Source organism: Toxorhynchites rutilus, chromosome 2 (assembly GCF_029784135.1).
Source record: "Toxorhynchites rutilus septentrionalis strain SRP chromosome 2, ASM2978413v1, whole genome shotgun sequence".
NCBI classification, from domain to species: domain Eukaryota; kingdom Metazoa; phylum Arthropoda; class Insecta; order Diptera; family Culicidae; genus Toxorhynchites; species Toxorhynchites rutilus.
The window spans coordinates 66661092-66685836 of record NC_073745.1 but is presented as its reverse complement, the minus strand read 5'-3'; the positions used below and the strand labels follow the sequence as shown (position 1 = coordinate 66685836).

The 24745-nt window shown below is 37.0% G+C and overlaps 1 protein-coding gene and 1 pseudogene across 2 annotated transcripts in view; both read right to left on the bottom strand.

Moving 5' to 3' along the window:
• LOC129770042 (uncharacterized) overlaps positions 1–24745 on the bottom strand; it is a 419235-nt gene that overhangs the window by 181263 nt on the left and 213227 nt on the right. The gene's annotated exons all lie outside the window — the stretch shown is intronic.
• LOC129772058 (U4 spliceosomal RNA) lies at positions 403–518 on the bottom strand (annotated as a pseudogene).

The following is a 24745-nucleotide window of genomic DNA, read 5'->3' as shown; positions in this document are numbered from 1 at the left end:
ATATTTAACAAAAGCTATCCCCTTTGTATAGTCCTACGTCACTCCGGTTATGTCCCCGACATTACCCACCCGTCTTTTTTTTCCATTTTCTTTTGCGTTTTTCTTAGTTTTATCATTTTTCTTCTACTTTCATTTGGGTGCTTTCTGAATGAAAATCGCATTTTCTGAACATAGTTTTAATTGCGATATTTTTATTGAGATTATTGAGGTTCAAAAATAATTTTGAACTGAAGTCGAAAGTTGGAAAAATAGCCTTCAAATATTCTTTATCAAAAGCCTGAACATCAATAGTTTGTTATTACTGGTGAAAACTTAATCAATCCCTCACATCTTTGTATCGTTTTCCTGTCCGTCTACCCTGTGAGTAATATTTGATCACAGGCAAGCAACAGAACATCGACTTTACAAGAGAAAAACATATAGATGGTTATAACGAATGGTTGATTATATGGTTCAACTAGCAATAATCGCACCTCGGTAAAACCTCATTGGTTACGATATCGCCACTGCGCAAAGCTTATATTAGATGGTTGTAACGATGGAAAATACATGAACATTGTAAATCGCGAAAAAAACGTGAGATTATAGTGTTGTTTATCAATATAAAGTGTTGTATCGCAATTTTGAAATAATTGAAACAGAAAACATTGCAATCCGCACTAGAATTTAGTATCGGTAATCTTAGAATTCTGAATCTAAAATATACAGTTTTCAATCCGATTCTGGTATTCGAAATTGGCGGCTGAATTTATTTATCCGGATTCTGGGCCCTTTAGTATCTTGAATCTGGAACTGAAATCAAGCCTGGAAACCTGAAATCTGAAATTTGCAAGGTTTGGAAGAAGTGTTGATGTTGAGAAAAGTTTTATCTGTGGTTGTTTTAATTTTGAAAACTGAGCACTAATAAGTCTTTGGTCTCACTTTTTTTTTTTCTAATAGCGTGATAATACAGAAACATGAGAGGGAACAACATCTCTTTTGTCATAGATCTGAAAACTGGACCGAAACAAATCAAATCGTTTCAGTTGTTATTTGATAGAAGCAAACATACGATGAAAAAAAAACCACCCAAATAGCGTTCACGAATAACGAAAATATAGTTTCCGCTATAAAATACAGACATTAACATGGGGACAAACGAAAAATGGGGGGACCCTTAACGCATCTCCATTCGTAAATGAACACATCTCGGTGCTTCCAGCTGTGATGAATGAAATGTGTGTTATGCCCGGTTTAAACTTAGTGAATCATTTGAACGAAAGCGGAATTCTGTTACCTTCGCAGCATAGACCTAGGTCGGAAATTTCTCGACATAAAATGATCCATTTAATTATGATTTACGCCTGGCGCTCTGACAACTGCCGCTCCGGAATATATTTACCAAAACCGCCGCGCGATTGGGATTCGATTATATTATTTAAATTCGAAAGCACACAAATGGATTCTCGAACCGACGAAAAACAACATTTTAATGATTTCCCGAGACATTCAATTAACTTCCCATCATTTCCCACCGTGTGTTTCTTCCTCCTCATACGAACCACCCAACGCAGCGAGAGAGGAGAGTTGCGGTTGCGATATTCGATATTGGATGGTACAAATTACAGATTACGAAATAATTAAAATAATAGCACATTTTTTCGGCTAAACGAACGTAACGCTCAATGCCAACGATCGCATTGGCTCTTCATCTCGTCGTTGTCGCACGTTTCCTCCTTTCGGTCGACTTAGGTCACATTCTTAGTGCAGCTAAGCTAAGGTACGGAAGACCCGAAAGCAAGTGTCTGCGTGGAGTGGATCTTAGCGCAGATTCAACAGCACCGTGTCGGCTTAACCGCCGCGTTCGAGTCGAAGCACTTTTTTCACGTCAACAAAACGTTTGCCCTACTCGTGCTTACCCACACCCTCCCTCACCCTCTCTTCGTTGATGACTCGTCGTCTCATCGCCAGCTAATGGATCTCTGGGATAAGCCACGGGTAACAACAACAACAACAACAACAACAACAACAACAACAACAACAACGCAGTAACTTGATTGGTAGGCATTTCTACGGAAGGGGAAACGCCGAGGGGAACGGGGCAGGGACAGGGAACATGTGGCAGACGGACGTATCGAAACGAAACCGTGAAACTTGAGCTGCTGCGAAGAAGAGACGATCATTTCGAGTTGGTTTGGTTGGTTATGAACCTTGCGCCTTGCGTCGGTTTGATCGGTGGACACAACACAACAGCAGTGTTTTAGTGCTTTTGGTGGTTTGGCGTTTCTCTCCTTCGCATCTCCGAGGTTCGTTTTATGCCTTCCCACCGTTCCGCACCTCTTTCTCTCTCTCTCTGTCTCTCTGGCCAGACACAGGCAGTGTGTGAGGTCGCGTCCCGCGGGAAAGATATTAAATTGCTGGGGAAAATTAATATATATTACCAGTCATTAGGATATGGAATGTAACAAAAAAGAGTGAAAAAAAGCAACACTTATTGGAAGATCGACATAGAAACATTGACCATTTGAAATATTTGAAGAATGGAATTTCATTATGATCCTTGTTCTAATCAAAGTTGCCAATGCGGCTCATCGATTGCGACCAACTTGAAGAGGGTGTATCCACAATTATTAACCTTTTTTCAAATCATAGCCTCTCGTCTAACAAAAATACTTAAGTTGTTAGAAAGTTAATACAGTCTCTTGGAAAAATTTAATAAAAAGTTATACTGTAAGAAAAATCAATTCAAATGTTGAATTTATTATTATTCAAAATTTTCTATCTCAAGACCATCCCCTCTTCTTTTTTTGTTTTTTTTTATATATTTGGTTGGGGTTGGGGATCCTTCATTTTTACGTAAACACCAAGGCTTCATTTGGTACAGTTAAACTATTAATTACTAGCTGACCCGGCAAACGTTGTTCTGCCATAGAAATCATTTCTAGTGAATATGTTGATTGTAAAATAAAAAGTAACTAATGTATTGTAAGTGTGTTTAAATGTTTTAAAGATCTACACATAATTGAAACGTTCGTTACTCTTTCTTTCATACTTGTGTTTGACATACCGAGGTATAGAGCGCCAAGTCGATGACAAAAATAAAAAAACACAAAACATTCCTTGTATTACATTCCCGATGTATTTCATTCACGAATCTAACATGTTTGTTCTCTTGAACGTTAAATGTAAATTGAAAAAAGGAATAAATTTCGTTGTTGCCAATTTGTTGCTCTTCATCGAATGTTTTGCTCAGATGAGGCGAATATGGTACTACTGAACGGTTTTCCATGTCAATGTCTGCGTTGTTAATTTTTATGAATGATTGTCCGTCATTATCAGTTTTCATTCGTTGATATATTGGACATCCACCTAGGCTTGCGGTCGTGTCGTTGGTGAAATCTTTAAGAAAATGCATTGTACAGTTTCCATCTGCCATGCAAGGCTATGTTTGTGGTAACAATATCGATCAATCACCCATATTTCGTCATTAGCAGACCCGAAAGCAATTTAAATTGTTGAAATTTGAATGGAAATGTTTATTCGTTGTTGTTTGAATACTTAGTAGACATAGCCTTGACCCTAACTCAACTATTTTTCTATAAATCTCTTTGCATTCCAGCCAAAATATTATCCAGAATATAAAACAATTATCAGAGACTATTTTCTTCCGATATTTTCCCTACATGTAAAGAATGTGTTATTCTGTTACACAGAACACACAATAGAGCCATAGTTCATTTAAAATTTTTGTTTTATTTCACTCGAAAATTCATAACAATTTACGCTTCACAGAAATGGAACACGAAGCTCAATGACGTCTATACGCATTGCGTTTCAAGGTCGGATGACATTCGTTCTCTTTGAAAAACAATCTACGGGTCGATTATTTGGATATTATTTATACCAAAATACTAAAATCGCGATTAAAAATAGGAAATGGACGTAAACCTTTGAGGTTATATGTACTTTTATGCCAAATAAAATAATTTAGATTTTTTTTGCATAGGACCACCCTAATCGGTATAAAACATATGGTAATCGGTACCCTAGCGGTATCATATATAGTTTACAACCTATTCTCATACCTACCAAGTATTTTGAGTACAATTTCATCAAAATCGGTCGAGCCGTTTCGGAGGAGTTCGGTAACAAACACCGTAACACGAGATTTATATATCTATATATATATATATATATATATATATATATATATATATATATATATATATATATATATATATATATATATATATATATATTTATATATATATATATATATATATATATATATATATATATATATATATATATATATATATATATATATATATATATATATATATATGTATATATATATACAGTAGAGTGCCAATGTGAATGGCCATTTTTCGGTTTTCAAAAAACTAAAATTTTGAGATCTGCGACAATAGTAAATGGAGTCCATATCTGCCGTAATCTCGCAAAGTGACGCAAGCGCCAACATTGACATTTGACATTTTGACAGATCGATAAAGAATACCAAATCCTTCCAAACAACTGTGGAAATTTACAGAAATGTGGAAAAACGACCCCGTAAAAGCTTGAAAAGTGGCGCAAGCGCCAATTCCACTGTGATGGGGCGCAAGCGCCATTTTCCCTATGTTGTGACGTAATTTGATAGTGATGCGATGTGATTTTTTGATCTGTTCTGATAGAGTACGATAAACGAGCAGGGACAGCAAATTTCACATAACAACATCTTCCGCAATGAACGTTTAGTATAATAAAAGTCACATGCCTTCTTTCTTGTAAAAAACACTTTTCCGAAAAGCTTGTAATGCCAAATATTTTAATCAAAAGTAGTATCCCCATATAATGTTACTTTTATAATAGCAATTTTGTTTCAGAATTACAAATCATGTACTAAGAAGCTCACAAAACCATGTACTTTAAATTCATAAAATCAAACTCATCTTAAAGTAAAGGATATCCTAGATTGAAGTGTTTTGCTGTTCTCACATATAGCTCATAAAGATTAGAACTAAATAGTTCAAACTCATCAATTTAATTGTTTATTACAAGGATTCTCTAATATGTAGTATCTTTTTTCTTCAGGCATCAAGCGAAACAGCGATTCAAATTTGCTGTTTCCACAACAAACTGGCGTTGGTGGCATAGCTTAAATAAAACTGCATTTTTTCAAAAATCAAGCCGATGGCAATGTTTTTCCATCAACAATACACATTTTGTACAGATAAGATTTTCGTAATGTACGCGTATGCTTATTATACATGCAATTTTACAAAAAGTCTCGTACTGAAAATTCTTACCCCTGGCGCTTGCGTCACTTTGCGAGATTACGGCAGATATGAGCTAATATTTTGCAGAGGGTATTTTATCGTGCGAATCAACATTTCGCAGGGAGTCCCATATGAAAAATCGTTATGACGATTTTTATTGGCACCCTAAACCGTACGTTTTGCTTCGTATTCCGAAAAAACGAGTTCCGAGTCCCAAAGTGTCGACTTTTGACAAAAAATTTTTTTTCGAGATGACAGTAGATCTCGACGTTCCATGCAATTTTAAGACATTTGCCATAAAAAATTTTGAGGATTTTTCACATAGCATATCTCGGAACAAGAGAGGCGTTTTTTTCGTTTTTGAATTATGATTTTTCAAAGTTAACCGATGGTTCGAAATTATTTCTCACTTTTTTCCAAAAACGATTTTGTTCAAAAATTTATTACTTTTGAACTACTGGACCAATTTAGATGATCGATATATTAAATTAAAGCCATTAAAGCTAGCCTTTGAAAAAATGACACATTTGCTAATTAATTGAATTCTAGTCGCATACATCCAGTCTAGTCGCATAGAAATATTGAACGAAGACTGAAAACACATCTCTGATTTTTTGATTTTGGTTATGTAAAAAACCCTCGGTTTTCAAGAAAAAATATGAAAAAATATAGCATCCTTGGTCCCGAAACCATGTAAACTATAAAAAAAACAATTACAATAAGTACGTTGGTGCAATTCAAGCACAATCCAAAGTTTTATTTTTTTTTAATAAGATAATAAATCGTTTATAGGTTTCCACAAGCCGTAAGCGTAAAATCCAATAATCCAAACATATTTAATCCAAAAGTCCAATTTTTAACAACATGAAACCCAAAACACACGAGCTGTAAGTATTAAAACTAAAATCTAATAATCCACAAATCGAAAAATTGAAATATTAAAAAACGTTGAATTCATAAATCTAAAAATCCTAAATTTCAATAAGCCAAAAATCAGAAATCCGAATTCTAGCAATCTAAAATGCGAGCACGTAAATATCGAAATCTATAAATCTGAAATCCAAAGATATCTATATAAAAATGGATTTTTGTTTGTCTGTCTGTCTTTCTGACTAATTTTAATGGAAAAATGACCGTTTAATTTTAATGGGAATTACTGACCGTGAAAATTTGCTTGTACGATTTTTTGGGGCCGGGGAAGAACACTGAACAGACTGAAAACATGTTAACTTTGAGAAATGATAACTCAAAAACGAAAAAAAACACCTTTTTTAATTTTTGGATTTTTGTAAAAGAACCTTGAAATATTTAAAAAATATCTATCTTTAACCGTGAAAACTATAAAAATAACTAATGCAATCAATCTTTACGAAAATAAAATCCAATTTCTTCGCAAGTCTAAGTTTTGAAAGAAGTCTTCGGCTTAGTGGTGCAAGTGTTATGAATATTGAAAAAAGTCATTTTTGAAAAAAGGAAAAAAAAATATTTTTCGGACCACCCAAATGGAAATGGGCTAAAAAAAAATAATCCCTAATAATAAAATTTAAAAAAATTGAAATTTAATAAAACCAAAAATATTAAATCCGTAAAACTATAATCTGAAAAAATCCATTGCCAAATTAAATTTAAAATTAAAAAAAAATCGATTGATTTAAGAATTTTATTTTTTTTTGTTGCTCATGGATTTTTATTTTTGGGTTCTCAGGTTTTTGACTTTTAGATTCATAATCAAAAATTTCAAAATGTACTGCTATAAAAACTAAAATCCTCAAATATAAAACCAAAGATCTAGAATTCAGGACTCCGAAATCTTAATACCATAAATTCAAAATAACACATATAAATAATTAAAAAAAAACCAAAAAACTATAATTCTAAAACTTAAAATCCATATTAGATCTAAGATCTAAAGTTAGAAAGTCTAATAATCTGAAATCAAAGAATCTAAAGCTCTTAAAATTTAAAAACAAAAATCGAAATGAATCTAAATTCCTAGATTCTAGAATCCAAAGATCTAGAATACAAAAATCCAAAATCTGAGAATCTAGAATCTAGAAATAACAAATCCAAAAATCTGCAATCCTAAAATTTAAAAATTTGAAATCCAAAAGTCTACGAACAAGTAAACCAAAAACGAAGAATTTAAAATTCAATAGCTTGAGCAAATCCATAAATATGTTATCGATCTAAAATCCAAAAATCTAAGATTCAATCAAATTAATAAATCAAAAATCTACACTTAAAAAATAAAAAATTTAAAGCATGTAATTCATGCATGTGAATGCATGTGAATCGTTTATGGGATTTTACAAGCTGTAAGCGTGAAATCAAAATCTAACAATCCAAACAAATTAAATCCTAAAGTACAAAATCCAAAAACAAATTCCAAATTCCAAAATCACAAACTGTAAGTCTTAAAATTAAAATCCAATAATCGATAAATCAGAAAACTGAAATATTAAAAAAAAAAGTTGAATCAAAAGATCTAAAAGTCTTAAATTCAATAAGCCAAAAATTAAAAATCCGAATACCAGCGGTCTAAAATTTGAGAACTTGAATTCCTAAATCTATTAATCTAAAATCCGAATATTTAAAATGTAGAATTCTAAAATATATATCTTAAAACCTAAAATTAAAATCCAAAAATTGTTATACCTAATTTAGAAAAAATGAAATTCGAAAATAAAAAAAAAACAACAAACTAGAATCCAAAATTTCAAAATCTAGAACTGAAAAAACTGAAATTCAGACATACAAAACCAAAGATCTAAAATTTAGAAATTCAAAAACCAAAAATTGAAAATCTTATTATCAATAATCAAAAAGTAACTAACCGTTAATCCAAAAATATTAAATCAGATAGTTAAAAAAATATAAAATCTAAAAATCTACGATTCGAAAAATCTGAAATTAAATGAGTCGAAAAATTAAATGCGGAAAACTATAATCTAAAAATCTAAAATTTTAAAACTGTCATCTCAAAATCTCCTGGTTTAGTGGTTAGCGTCACACATTATCATACCGGGAGTTCGGGTTCGATTCCCGTTCGGGCTGGGGATTTTTCTTCCGGCTTGCACTGAGGTGAGGCTCCACAATACATTCAAGGCGTGTTATTGGGCATCGAAATCCCAACTTAGTACTACAGGTCGGACTCGATTATTCGGAGACTCGATTATCCGGAGACTCGATTATCCGGAGTGTTTTATTTTTGATTTTCGGAAATTTTGAATATTTTGTATAATAATTCTATATTGAATAGCTAATATGGGTATTAAAAGAAGAGGGCTTGACTAGTAGAATGCAGTTATTTATGAAAAATGCAAATCCAAGATGGCGACCACTACAAAATGGCGGATTACATATTTTCTCAGAACCCCATCAAAATGGGTATCAAACGAAAGGGCTTGACTAGTAGAACACAGTTATTTATGAAAAATGCAAATCCAAGATGGCAGCCACTACAAAATGGCGGATTGCATATTTTCTCAGAACCCCATTAATATGGGTATCAAATGAAAGGGCTTGGCTAGTAGAACACAGTAATGATAAATGCAAATCAAAAATGGCCGCCACCGCAAGATGGCGCCATATATATTTTTTCACAACCCCATCAATATAGGTATCAAATGAATGAGCTTGACTAGTAGAATACAGTTATTTATGAAAAATTCAAATCTAAGATGGCGGCCACTACAAAATGGCGGATTACATATTTTCTTAGAACCCCATCAATATGGGTATCTAATGAAAGGGCTTGACTAGTAGAACACAGTTATTTATGAAAAATTCAAATGCAAATTGGCCATCACCACAAAATGACGCCATATATATTTTTTCACAACTCCATCAATATGAGTATCAAATAAAAGGGCTTGACTAGTAGAATACAGTTATTTATGAAAAATCCAAATCTAAGATGGCGGCAACTACAAAATGGCGAATTACCTATTTTCTCCGAACCATATCAATATGGGTATCAAATGAGAGGGCTTGACTAGTAGAACACAGTTATCTATGAAAAATGCTCAAAAAACGTATCAAAAGAAAGTTCTCGACTAGTAGAACAGAACAGATAATGAAAAATCCAATTTCAAGATGGCCGCAGTCCCCAAACAACTAATTACTTTTTGAATGGTTTCATTCAGCTTGACCTGTTTCTATGTATGTTTGAATGTTTGTTGGGTTGTCCCACATTAATAGAAAATTGACCCCGTTTCTGTTGAATGATTGATCTGAAATTTGGAACATACCTTGAATTCTACTGCCATTATAAAACTGCGTATTCCATGATCTTGAAAAATTCTATTTGGCCGCCGCAAAAAAAATGGCTGAATGGCTTGATTTTGAGAATACACTACACTATGAACAACATAAATTCGAAAAGGTTGCCGCCACAAAATGGTCGAGTATGTACGAGGGTCACTATTTGTATTTCGGGAATTGGCAACACTGATGTCATGTGAGTCCATCTGACGGTTCCATCGTAAAGTTTGACATTTTTGACGATATACGTACTCAGAACATTTTGTCATACGGACGCTATTTGTTTATTTTATATTTAGTTGAAAGTTTGGTCTCGGCAAAAAAATGGAACTGAATCGTGAACATTTTTACGACTTTCGACGTGGATTATCACAACAAGAGTGCGTCAATCAACTTAATTTGACTTTTGGCGATGAAGCTCCATCAAAAACCACTGTGTATCGCTGGTATAGTGAATTCAATCGTGATCGTAGTTCGCTGTCCGACGAGTTTCGTGAAGGTCGTCCAAAATCGACTGTAGTGCCAGAAAACATCGATGCTGTGCACGAAATGATTAAGCAAGATCGTCATGTAACCTATTGTGAGATTGAGGCATCCCTAAGCATTAGTTCCACCAGCATATATGCGATTTTACATGAACACTTAGTTGTGCGAAAATTATGTTCACGTTGGATCCCACATAATTTGACAATCGCTCAAAAAAAAGGCTCGTGTGGATTGGAATAAATGCTTTGAAAATTGGTCTAAGCGCATGTGTATCGATCATCGTGGCGAGTACTTTGAAAAACAATAAAAATATATTCGCAGCTTAACTATTTGTTTTTGTTCCTATTCCCGGAATATAAATAGTGACCCTCATATTTTTTGCAATCCCCTCAATATTGGTATCAAATGGAATGATTTGACTAATAGAATACAGTACAGGTCGGACTAGACTATATACAGACTCCATTATATGTGGTTCGATTATATACAATTTTGGACTCGATTCAGTTTGGAAAAAAAAAATTTTTTTTATATTTCAAATATGACTTATTTCATGAAGAAATGTAACCTTTCAACGTAAGGTGAAGTTTAAGTGGCTATTACAGTGGGGTAAAAATCGTGATTTTTGAAGATTTTGCTTGAATTTTCACCATTTATCGCTATTGCAGCCAAATTAGGAAAGATAGAAGTTGTGCGTCAAAGAACAAATTGGGGAGCGGTTAAAGAACTACATTTTAATTGATAGAAACAATCTAGATTAATATAAATTTTTAGGATAATATGAATAACAAAACATTAGAAACTACTAACTTTTAAGTGTTTCACTTCCAAAATGTTATTAAAATTCACTAATTTAGTTGTTCCATTACTATATCCTGTGCTAAATTTTCTCATCTTTCAAATGAAAGCATCAGAATTGTCTTCCGTAGCGTACTTTTTAATGTAGAGCCAGTATGAAGCAACAGAGTCCGAAACAAAAAAAAGTTCTATAACTCTGTCATTGTTGAAAATTGAACATATGCGTTGGAGGATTATTTTCATCAAATAATATCGTCCATCACCTCCTGAGAGAATCTGGATAAATTATTTTTTTTTTCATGTGAGAAAGGTGTTTTCTGACTTTAAGGGGATGAATCAAAAATCAAATTCCTCTTTTATTTTCAAATAACCAAAAATACATGCAAAAAAAAACAAATAAAGAAAAAAAATGTTTTGACTCGATTATCCGGAGGATTCGAGTGAAAAAAAAATCAATACTCCGGATCAGTCTTGTAAACAGTCGACATTTTTGGTGACATTAATACAGTGTATTTATGTGAATGTTATGACTCATTATATACTGTGAACCTGACCATGAATTTATTACCTCGACTGTAACAGTCATATCACGAATGAACACAACTCGTGAACACGACCGTAAATTGAATGTTTATGTTTCATCTCTTTCTATCGACCGTGCTCAGATGAGCGGTGAAAAAATGCTCTCCAAATGTACCGTCTTTTTTTCCCCCCTCCGCAGTCATAACAGTACTTTGATTCCGCTTTGTTGGGATTGTACTTTGAATGTCATTTGACCAAGATTTAAATTTGATTTGACCGCAGGCTCTCCCATAATAACAAATATATGTGGCCATTGACTTTTTCAAAAATTCATAACTTTTGAACTACATTACCGATTCCGATGATCAACATATCAAATTGAAGCCAATTAGCTATTCTTCTATGAAAAAATCCAATGTTTGCGAAAAAATAGGATCTTGTTATTAAAATCATTGATTGTTTTTTTATAGTTTACATGGTTCGGGACCGAGGGCGCCTGTTTTTTTCTTATTTTTTTCTTGGAAGCTAAGGTTTTTTTTACATATATTGTATACTATTTTGTACTTGAATTATGATTTTTCAAAGTTAACCGATGAGCTTGAGCTTGAGCTTGGGTAGACTGTACAATTCGTAGTTGCTCTCCGTGATTGACCTGAATCAACCAAATTGTACAAAGAACACACAGAATGACGCATGGGACTAGCAAACCATTCTCGTTGTGCAATTTTCGGTGGATTTTTCAAAGTTAACCGATGGTACGAAAAATCATTTGTTCCCGTTTTTCCAAAAATGACTTTTATCAAACATTTATAACTTTTGTACTAATGAGCCGATTTAGATGATCAATATATCGATTTGAAGCCAATGAGTCTTTTTTGAAAAAAAAAAATGCCTTAATTGTATTCTATTTACATAGACTTAGTATAGTCACATAGGGATATTGAACGAAATCTGGAAAAATGTTGACTTTGAAAAATCATAACTCATAAACGCAAAAAGACAGCTCTCTGATATTGGCACTTCAAAAGTTATGAATATTTGGAAAAAGTAATTTCTAGAAAAAAGGGGGAAAAGTCGATTTTTCGGAAGTAGTCTAATGAAAAAATAGTAAAATACGCGGTAAAGAACAAAATTACCACTTTTCACGAAAATCTGAGAACCAGTATATCGGTTTGGTATGGAATGGTTGACCTAATATGGGTTATGAATCAATTTTTCATACTAAAACTAGGTGATATTAAAACGACAGAATAAATAATTCGAGAAAATTTAATGAAAGCAAATATAAATTTTGGTTCCTTCCCTGATCTCATCGGAGAAGGACGTGTTTTTCTTTCGCTGCAGAGTGGAAAGGAAGTATCAATTTTTTTTTCTATTACTCTTTTGCTACCTATTTTTAAAAAAATGTGTTTTACAGGTATACATACTCGCTAGCACTCAGGACCTAAACAGGGCACCCATCGACTACCTGGACTAACATCGTCACCGGCTTACAGTCAGCTACCCAGCTTGTTGGAGTTACTCTTCGAAAACAGGTAGGCTAAGTTCTGCTTTTTGCTACCCTTTTTTGCTTTTCCTTCCTGTTTTTATCGTCCTCATTAACAAGAAATTTATTTCTTGCTTTCACAATGGAAGTGGATGTTACTAAACACCACAGTTCCCCTGCCCCTCCCATTCCTAATAATGAATCAACTATCCCGGAGCCGGGGAACCCGGATCCACCATCAAAAACAGCTCCTCGGATTAAGTCCTATCCTGAAGATTCCGATGGACCTTACAATGTTTATTTTCACCCCCGTCAGAAAGCTTTGAGAATTTTGACAATAGCCAGAGAACTCAAAAAGATTTTCAGCATGGTCGATTCGATAAAACTAATTAGACAGAACAAGCTTCGCGTGGTTGTCAAAGACCACAAGCAAGCCACTGAGATAACGCAATGCAAACTTTTTACGGAAGAATATTTTGTTTATATTCCATCAAAAGACGTTGAAATTGATGGTGTCATCACCGACCCTAGTCTAACGTGTGATGAAATATTACGCGAAGGAAAAGGTCGATTCAAGAATGCCAATATTGATCATCTGAAGATACTTGCTTGCAAGAAATTGCATTCGGTATCTCATTCCGAAAAAGGGAAAGAGTACTTCGAATCAGGTTCGTTTCGAGTAACCTTTCCCGGAAAAGCTCTTCCACAATTTGTGGAAATTGAAAAGGTTTTGCTTCCGGTGAGCCTTTACGTACCTAAAGTGATGAGCTGTATGAAATGCAAGCAATTGGGGCATACAGACTCCCACTGCAGCAACAAGATACGTTGTGCAAAATGTGGGGGGATGCATGAGGATAAATCATGCTCTGAAGATGCCGATAACTGCATTTTCTGCAAAGGAGAAGTTCACGATCTTTCTGCGTGTCCAGCGTTTAAATCGCGGGAGGCAAAAGTTAAGAACTCTCTCAAACAACGATCCAAGATGACCTCTGCTGAAATGCTCAAAAGGGCTGTGGCAAAAGAGACCCCTAATCCTGGAGCACAAGAGAACCCTTATGCAATTCTGCCAACCGATGATTGTGAAAATTTTACTTCAATTGAAGAAGCATTCATGTCAATACCGGGAGGCTCAAGAAAAAAAAAAAATTTCTGCTCCTCTTACTCCTCCGACTCCTCGTAAGAAGCAAGAAAATTTTAAACCAACTGAGAAATCCTCTGGAAGTGATAAAACTCCAAAACAAACATCTCCAAAGCAAACACCTCCTGGTTTTACTTCCCCGAGAACACAAAAAGACGTGAACACTCCGTCCGTGTCTTCCAAAGCTGGGTTATTTTCCCTTCCAAGTATTGCGAGTCACATTCTAGATGCTTTAAACATTCCCGAGCCCCTCAAAAGTATTATCATTAGTTTGGTTCCTGCATTATTTCCATTCTTGACAGAAAAATGGCCCCTCCTTGCAACCATTTTCTCTCTCGATGCCTAATTGTTTTGGGGATCAAAAAATGCCATTCCTTCTATAAAATCCCATTACCATCGCTTCTAGGAATCGAGGTAGTTGCTTGTCAAACCACGTTAAGAGAAAAAGACCTATGCATTGCTTCTGTATATATTCCTCCCAGAGTTGGAATTTCACGCAACCAACTCGATGGAATTATCGAGATTTTACCTGAACCCAAGTTAATATTGGGTGATTTCAATTCACATGGTGTGGCCTGGGGGGCACTATATGATGATAACCGTTCCTCAATCATCTACGATCTATGCGATAATTTCAATTTATCAATTTTGAACACTGGCGAAGCTAAAAGAGTACCCAAGCCCCCTGCAAGAGAAAGTACACTAGACTTGTCACTCTGTTCGTCTACTTTATCGTTAGATTGTATGTGGGAGGTAATCCAAGATCCTCACGGTAGCGATCACTTACCAATCCTTGTTTCTATTGCCAATGAGATGTGTCCACAGAAATTGGTCGAAGTTGTATACGATCTTACCCATAATATTGACTGGGAGAAATTTGCTAGTATTATATCAGAGAGCATCAATTCGACTCCTGAACTTCCACCTCTAGAAGAATATGATTTCATTGCTGGTTTGATTTACCACACTGCCATTCAAGCTCAAACGAAACGTTTCCCTGGTGCAAAACTTCGCCGACGCCCTGGTGCACCTTGGTGGGACAAAGAGTGCTCGGATGCTTATTTCAATAAATCCTCTGCTTTCAAAATTTTTCGCAAAACTGGCTCAATGGAAAATTTTGATAAGTATGAACTTTTGGAGACCAAATTCAAAAATCTTATTGGGGCGAAAAAACGCAGTTATTTGCGACGATATGTCAATGGTTTGTCAAGGGAAACATCTATGAGTACCCTGTGGAACACAGCCAGGTGTTTGCGAAACAAAAACCATACAAACGAAAACAAAGAGTATTCAGACCGATGGATTCTTGATTTTGCCAAAAAAGTATGTCCAGATTTTGTCCCTGCAGAAGACATATCTCGTAATGCATCGTCTTCCAATAGTAATAACGAGACATTGTTTTCTATGACTGAATTCTCACTTGCACTTCTTTCGTGCAATAATTCAGCTCCTGGTTCCGATGGAATCAAATTTAATCTTTTGAAGAACCTTCCAAACGTCGCTAAGAAACGTTTATTAAGGTTATTTAATAAGTTTATTGAGCAAAATATTGTCCCTATCGAGTGGAAACAAGTGAGAGTAATAGCCATTCAAAAACCGAATAAGCCAGCTTCCCACCATAACTCATACAGACCAATAGCCATGCTATCTTGCATCCGTGAGTTATTGGAAAAAATGGTACTCCGACGTTTAAACGAATGGGTTGAAGAGAATAACTTTTTATCAGATACGCAGTTCGGTTTCCGCAAGGGCAAAGGGACAAATGATTGTCTTGCGTTACTTGCTTCCGAAATTCAGACGACCTTTGGTATAAAAAAACAAATGGTGCATGCAATCAACACACAACATGAGCCTTGAAGTCTTGGCAGGTGTTTTACCATTGCAGGTTCGGTTTTGGGAACTGTCCTATCGCTTCTTAATCCGAAGCGAAATCATGAATCCATTAGTAATTGAGAATTGTAAGAAGCTTCTCGAGTTGAACCAACGGTCGAGATCCATGGATCTGTACTCTCATTACATTTCTCAAGAAATAAAACCTTCAGCAGACATCTTCAATAATGTTAGCTTTCCGAATTTTTGCAGATCTTCCGTTGATTTCGATCTTTCTATGAAGGACGAAACTCGAGACATTTCAGATCATCTTCGATCATCGTTAATCCCTAATATTTTCGCTTCAAAATATAACCATATCAATTCGTCAAGATTGTTTTTCACTGATGGTTCAAGAATCAACGGATCCACTGGTTTTGGTATCTTTAATGAACATTACACTAGCTTTCATAAACTTGAAGACCCTTGTTCAGTGTATGTTGCCGAACTGGCTGCAATATATCATGCAATTAAGACCATTGAGTCCTTACCACCTGAACACTATTTTATTTTCTCGGATAGTCTTAGCAGTATACAAGCCATTCAATCCTTGAAACAACAGACGAAAGCATCACATTTTCTAATCGAAATTAGGAATGCATTGAATTCTCTTGTTGATAAAAGTATTCGAATCACTTTCATTTGGATTCCTTCCCATTGCTCTATTCCTGGTAATGAAAAAGCGGATACACTCGCAAAGATGGGTTGTATGCAGGGCACAGTTTTTGAAAGACAAATAGCGTATCGGGAATTCTTCTCCATTTCCCGACAGCAGTCACTCACCAGTTGGAAAAACCAATGGAACAGAGATGAGCTTGGGAGATGGCTATACTCTATTATCCCCAAAGCTTCAACGAAGGCCTGGTTTAAAGGGTTAGATCTTGACAGAAATTTTATTAGAACTATGTCCAGATTGATGTCCAATCATTCCGCGCTAAATGCGCATCTCTTCCGCATAGGTCTTGCTACTAACAATTTATGCAATTGTGGTCAAGGATATCATGACATCGAGCACGTTGTTTGGTCATGTAATGAATTTTGCAATGAAAGAATTAAACTGGTTGCCGATTTAGAGGCTCAAGGAGTACACTCACGCATGACAGTTCGCAATATCTTAGCTACTCGCGACCCTAATTTTATGTTCCCCATATATGTCTTCCTAAGAAGCGCTAATGTTATTATTTAGCTCACATCTCCTACTCCCACTGTCCATTCTCCCTCCCTTACTATTACACAAGCAGAACTTAGTACCCGTTGAGATAAGATCATTACAGGAGCTATTAACATAACAAGGAGGCACTCACTACCAAAGGATACCGTTGCTACATCAACTGGCGATGTAGTTGTTACGACCCACCACAGGCACTGTTCAAGACAAGGATAATACCGACGAGGCGACGAAGGAATAAATTATATATTTTTTTTATATTGCACTGTAGTTTTAGCTAATTAGAAATTAGAGAAGTTAATAATTATGTAGTTATAATATATTCGCTCGCAGCATTGGGCTCGCAGCAAACAATCTTTGTGATTGTGGCGATGGCTACCACGACATCGAGCATGTTGTCTGGTCGTGTATCCGGTTCCATGCTGCTCGCTCTCAGCTCTCTAGAGCACTGAGAGCAAAAGGCAGACAATCGGATATCCCCGTCCGGGATATCTTAGGTAGCCGGGATCCTGATCTTCTGCTTCATCTATACCTGTTCCTCAGAAACGCCGATGTCAACGTTTAATGATGTTTCCTTCGTTGTTTCCCCGTTTCATATCCCTCCTATCCGATCGATAAACTTTTACTTAGTCGCGGCAATACATACACACACTCTTTACAGATGCACGGGCCAAAGGTTGTGCAGTCCACTGATCATTCAACAAGAGCCAAAGGTTGTACCGCTCATGACAACTCTACACGAACTGATGATTGCGCCGGATGATGACCATTCTATCCTGGATTCCTCGAGTCGAGAAAAAAAATAATATATTCGAATAGTTTTAAAATGTATTGCTTGATGGTGGCTCTTTATCCACTTGAGCCTAATTAAATCAATAAAGGAAAAAAAAATATAAATTTTATCATACAATATGTGTCAATTGAAGATAGAAGAAAATTGGTGAAGATTGTACAATCTAGGAAGAATTTTATCAAATAATTTCTTATTAAGCTTTATAAGCAATATATTCTCCAGCGTGTCATCGGAAAGGTTTGTGCGCTTGTCTGACAAAACTAGACCCAAAGCACTAAAAGCTCTTTCGACGGATATTTGATTCGAAGGAACTGCAAGCAGGATCATTGCAACATCATGTAACTCAGGGTGAGTATTTTTGCGGACCAACCAGTGTTTACACACATCGAACGAGTGTTGCTGGTGTTGTTCCAAATCTAATGCGTTGAGCTGTCGTACAAATGAGTTTTCCATTCTCTCAGGTAAACCTTGCTCAGGAAGAGATCCACAGAACATGTTCGTCATAAAAGCATCTAGGTCATTACAAGGTAAAGCTGATGTGACTGATGTAGACTGTAGGCTGGAATCATGTGCTTTCAACCGTTTAATCCACTCCCACGTAGCAATGACGAAGGCCTATAAAATCGATTATCATAAATGTAATTTTCGAAATACAAATTTTTAGATGTAAATATACCCGAACTTCTTCTTTCTCGTCTGCAGAAAATATTGAAGAGTTGAGATAGGTGAAACGAGGATCGATAAGAAGTGCAGACTTCAAAACTATGTTATCTTTCAATTGTTTTAGCCTCTTTGTAAGTGATGTGGCCAATGAATCTGCGAATCTGTTTGATGTTGCTTTCCCAACTTCCATCACTGCCTTGATCCATATCAAATAAAAGCCACCCAGTGGAGTATGCATAGCCTGCATGGTTTTCGTGGCTACGTAAACTGGCTCAAATGCGGTGATATATTCCTCAATAAAATCCCACTGATTGGAAAAATCTAAAAGGAAACATTATTATTATCAGATGCATATGCACAAATGTAACTGTTGAATAATTCGAACAGTTATAAAATTTCTGTTATCAGTATTAATTGGATGAGGTGAGTCGTTGTAACTATTGGTGAAGCAGTAGCAACCTGAACAAATATCATTATAGAAAGTTACCTAGCTCGGGGTATTGGGATCCAAGGTCCTTGTAGAAATCGTCATGATTTTGACGTAGGACTACGTCTAACCGGAAGATATAGGGGGTGAAATGGAAATCTAGGCACTGAACAAGTAGGAAAAAATGCAAGATTTGGAACGCTTATAACTCGAGCATTTCTCAATAGATCGCAAAGGTTTTTGCATCAATTGATAGGAAATATATCTACGCATCTATCATAACGAATAACATTTCATTTTTCTTGAGATAAACAATTGAATAACTGTGAAATATCAAGCATTGTCCAAATACACTATGTGCCCATTTTTGATTGGTCCATTTTGTGCTCCTCAAATCGTACCGACCAAAACGGGCAACCAGAGCAGCAGCGAAATAGAATGAAGCACGATTGGAAAGGAAAAAGAAAAAAATGAACGAAACATTGGTCGCAGTCTCACACATGCGTAATTCTCGAGCCAGCCAGTCAGCTTAAAAATCCCCTCTCCGCTGCCGTAACGATCATTCTCATCCGAACCGTACACCACATCGTTTCGCATCACCTCACATCAACAAACCAACACAAGCAGCCATGGTTGGATATGGCAAAGGAGGAAAAGTGAAGGGAAAGGCAAAATCCCGCTCGAACCTTGATCTGGAGTTCCCGCTCGTGTTGATCTAGAGTTCCCCGCAAGGGTAGCTAGGCCGAGCGCGTTAGTACCAGTGCACCAGTCCACCTAGCCGGCGTTATATAGCTTCGGCCGCCGAAGTGATCGAGTTAGCTGGCAAAGCTGCTCGCGACGATAAGAAAACCTGCATTCGGAACAGAACACATTCGGTTCGGTGGACATCAAGACAACAGGCAGTTGCAGCGAGTAGCGAGTGGCAAACGCAATCGCAAAACGGCATCAGGTAGCAGAAGAAAAAAGTTTGTTCTTTATACAAACTGCTTTGGTGGCAAATCCAGAACAAGGCGGCTTCGAGGGCGTTCGAAATGGTTTTTTTCAAAACCACGAGTACTAAGTTTTCTAAATTGGAACCATTCCATAAAACAAGGCGCTTTTCAGGGCCATTAAACCTTCCAAAAAAGAGTTTAGGAAATAAAGTTCAATGCTTTCTAAAACATTATCCAAAATAATAATAAAACACAAATTGATGTTTTCATAATTTGTTTGCCAGGATTTGATGAGTATGTGAATTTGTCAGTTGTTCTGAGCTTATTGATAGTTGGGGACTTTCCTGATTATTCAATTTTCACCAATTCTTAAATTGTTTCCAGATTGAAAGTACAGTAATTTACAATTAGTTCGACATTTAGCTAATTGGACGGACATGTAATGCGACATATTTAGTTGGACATTTTTGTAAACATAGAGATCCAAATTATGACCCCACATTGAAAGTCGACACTGTACCACTGTCATCGCAAATGTTCAATTACAGGTTAAAATTACCTCCAATCCGACACTGAGTAGTGGTAATGCGACGTGTCATTGAATGTAATTTACTGTAAAATATGTCACAAGCTGGATGGGAAGAAATTTTCCAACTGTGAAAGCTGTGGCGAGTGACAACAAATCGCTAAACAGGAAGGTTTAGCCGAACAAGATGGGGATATCGAGTGATAACAAAACAATAAACTCTTTAGACTTTTTGTGATCCTGAAAAGGACCCTTTTTAGTCTGTATGTGAATCCAACGAGCGAACAAATCGTAATGAATGTATTTTTTTGCCATCGCTCCCTTTTAACGCTCATTCGTTCGTCTCGTTGGACCCGCCCCTTTGGCTGAGTCTGCCGATTTGTCTCTATCCTGTGAGTGTGTACCGCTAGAGTATAAAACACGCGGACCCCAAAAAAATATCTTATTTTCTTTCAAACCGTAAACCCGTGTGGTTGTACGGCATCGGCATCGTGTACTCAACAAAGGAGGAAAAGAGAAGGGAAAGGCAAAATCCCGCTCGAACCGTGGTGGTCTGCAATTTCCCGTAGGTGTATCCGCCAATTGCACCGGAAAAGGTAGCTAGGTCGAGCGCGTTAGTACCTGTGTACCAGTCCACCTAGCCGGCGTTATATAGTTTCGGCCGCCGGAGTGATCGAGTTAGCTGGCAAAGCTGCTCGCGACGATAAGAAAACCTGCATTCGGAACATAACACATTCGGTTCGGCGGACATCAAGACAACAGGCAGTTGCAGCGAATGGCGAGTGGCAAACGCAATCGCAAAACGGCATCAGGTAGCAGAAGAAAAAAGTTTGTTCTTTATACAAACTGCTTTGGTGGCAAATCCAGAACAAGGCGGCATCGAGGGCGTTCGAAATGGTTTTTTTCAAAACCACGAGTACTAAGTTTTCTAAATGGGAACCATTCCATAAAACAAGGCGCTTTTCAGGGCCATTAAACCTTCCAAAAAAGAGTTTAGGAAATAAAGTTCAATGCTTTCTAAAACATTATCCAAAATAATAAAATATATATTTAACAAAAGCTATCCCCTTTGTATAGTCCTACGTCACTCCGGTTATGTCCCCGACATTACCCACCCGTCTTTTTCAAAATGCTGCAGCATATCAAAGATTCCTCCCCACCTTGTTTTAGAGTAAAGTGGCGGCAGTGATTGATTCCGTAGATCGAAAACTGGCTTATATGTAATTTTTCGGCAGTTTTTCGCAACTAAAGTACAGTGACGAATCTCCGATTCACAGGATTTATTCACGTCAAACACTGCCAGTTGCATAGTGTGTACACAGCATCTGACCGGCGTTATAGTATTCAAGAATTCACTTTCGATAGCTTCAGTCAAATCGACGGAACCATCTAGATCGTCTTCCATATCTTCCTCAGCGGTCATAGTAAGAACGTGGAGCTGCAAATATGACTGTAATTCCCTTACAGTGGCAATCATATTAGCCCCGTTGTCGGAGGTTACGGTGAAGATTTGCTCCAATGAGATTTCGTATAGAGCAAGGATCTCTTCAATTTTAGTTTTAATAAGTCTCGATGTAATATGGCAGTTTTTGCTTCCGATCAGCTGCCAGGATTCATATTCTCAAGCTGGAGAGAATACAATATCGTTGCTTGCGTATAGCCATGGGGTGTTTGCATTCGACACATACGATGAGTCTCGAAGTTTTGGCAGGAGTACCCCCGCTTACTCTTCGGTTCACAGAATTATCCTACAGATTTCTCATCCGTTGCAAGATCATGAATCCATTGGTGATTGATAACTTCGAAAATCTACTCCAACTGACTCCTCAGTCAAGTTTTATGTCTCTATACCATGAGTACCTTACCCATGAAGTGCACCCTTCACCGAGCATCTCCAACCAAGTTTGCTTCCCATACTTTTGCAATTCCTCTGTCAATTTTGATCTGTCCATGCGACAAAAGATCCATGGAATCCCAGATCACCTACGCTCCGATTCTATTCCGCCGATATTTTCGGCAGAATATGGGAAAGTTAGATCTGATAAAATGTTCTTTACTGACGGTTCATTCATAAACGGGTCCACTGGCTTCGGCATGTTCAATGAAAATTCCAGTGCCTCTTTCAAACTCAAAGATCCTTGTTCCGTGTATGTCGCTGAACTGGGTGCGATATATTACGCATTAGGGATCATTGAAACATTGCCCATCGACCACTATTTTATTTTTTCAGACAGTCTCAGCTCAATAGAGGCAATCCGCTCAATGAAAGTTGATAAACGCTCATCTTATTTCCTAACAAGAATAAGACATCTATTGAGTGTTTTGGTCGAAAAATTATTCAAGATTACCTTAGCATGGGTTCCCTCTCATTGCTCGATTCCGGGGAATGAGAAAGCGGACTCGCTAGCTAAGGTGGGCGCTTCAGAAGGCACACTTTTTGAAAGGCAAATTACTTATAACGAATTTTTTCACATTCCTCGTCAGGACACACTCGTTAGTTGGCAGCGCATGTGGAGTGAAGATGAGTTCGGTCGTTGGTTACACACGATTATCCCTAAGGTTTCGACGAAAGCTTGGTTTAAGGGATTGAATGTCGGTCGTGATTTCATTCGCATGATATCTCGGCTTATGTCCAATCACTACAACCTAAACGCGCATCTCTATCTCTATCTCTCTCGAATTGGGCTCGCAGCAAACAATCTTTGTGATTGTGGCGATGGCTACCACGACATCGAGCATATTGTCTGGTCGTGTATCCGGTTCCATGCTGCTCGCTCTCAGCTCTCTAGAGCACTGAGAGCAAAAGGCAGACAATCGGATATCCCCGTCCGGGATATCTTAGGTAGCCGTGATCCTGATCTTCTGCTTCATCTATACCTGTTCCTCAGGAACGCCGATGTCAACGTTTAATGATTTTTCCTTCGTTGTGTCCCTGTTTCGTATCCCTCCTATTCGATCTATAAACTTTTACTTAGTCGCGGCAATACATACACACACTCTTTACAGATACACGGGCCAAAGGTTGTGCAGTCCACTGATGATTCAACAAAAGCCAAAGATTGTACCGCTCATGACAACTCTACACGAGCTGATGATTGCGCCGGCTAGTGACCATTCTATCCTGGATTCCTCGAGAAGACGCACCACGCTAGATATGGGGTACAGACAAGGGGGGCGTTGCTGATTAATGGTCAGCTGCATCCCAATAGGAAGTATCCCGTGTCGGGCACAGGTACAGATCATTGAAGACAGCAACATCACAATTACGAAAACACTTGTAATACTAACCTCGAGCCAACCGCGAGTAATCGGTTACATATTACTAACATAGTTATAAGGCAAACATTGTCGAAATATTGAACTCCCGGCCCCGTCAGGTTGACGCCATATGGGCCTTAATAAAAATATATATTTTGGATAAAAAAAAAAAAAAAAGTCTCGATGTATGTCTTTCCTTTAGCTCGATCATTCCTTAAATATGAAGAAGCTATTGCGTTGTATGTTATCAAATATGTTAATATTTACTATTACCAATTGTGTAGATTACGATTTCTTGTCTCTCCTGATCAAAAAATTGGAGGTTTACTCCAAGAATGTGCCATCCATAACGTGTAGCGCTATCAATTTTCAAAGAAAGTAGCTTTCCTTTGACTGTCTGTTGAATGGCGTTACGGATCTCAGCAGCTGCCGCACACAAGTGTTGTTTCAAGTTACCTCGGTGCATATTAACATTGAGTGCGTCGCTGATAGGGTCCAACAAGAGTTTGAACCCTTCCCACTCCACGCAGTGCAAAGGAACGTGATGGACGGAGACAAGCTTTATCATTGCTTCCAGAAACATTTGCCGATCGATGGCTATGAGCTTCTTACAAACATTCCTTCTTTTCGCAACAATTTCTATGTCTTCACGAAACAAACCACGAGCTTTCGCTAGCTCAGCATGTTCTCTCCGAATATGACGGATGAAGTTTCCGCTATCTAATTTTATGATCGGCTGACGGTATTTACATATTCTGCTCGTGTCAATGGCACATGTAATAAATCCGTTTTCTACAACGGTACATTCATTCAATAAAATTTCTCGGAATCTCTTCCGCTCACCGATTGATGATGAATCTCCCATAATACGAAGGATACGCTTAACGTGTCTCAAAAAAGAAGAACGGTTCCGACGTAAATTCGATTGCCGTACGATTGAGGCAAAGCAAAAAGGAAAAAACTGTCAAACTCTCCCGTATCAATTAAAATGTGTTGAATGAACGTTCTAAGCGATGAACGCTCCTCGTGAACACTGTTGTCCGATTACAGAAAGATGAACGGTAAAATGGCTAAAACGAATAAATGTCGAGATGTTATATGACATTTTTTAATTCCGCTGTAGCTCGAATATTCATCAATGACATAGCACATCCGTCT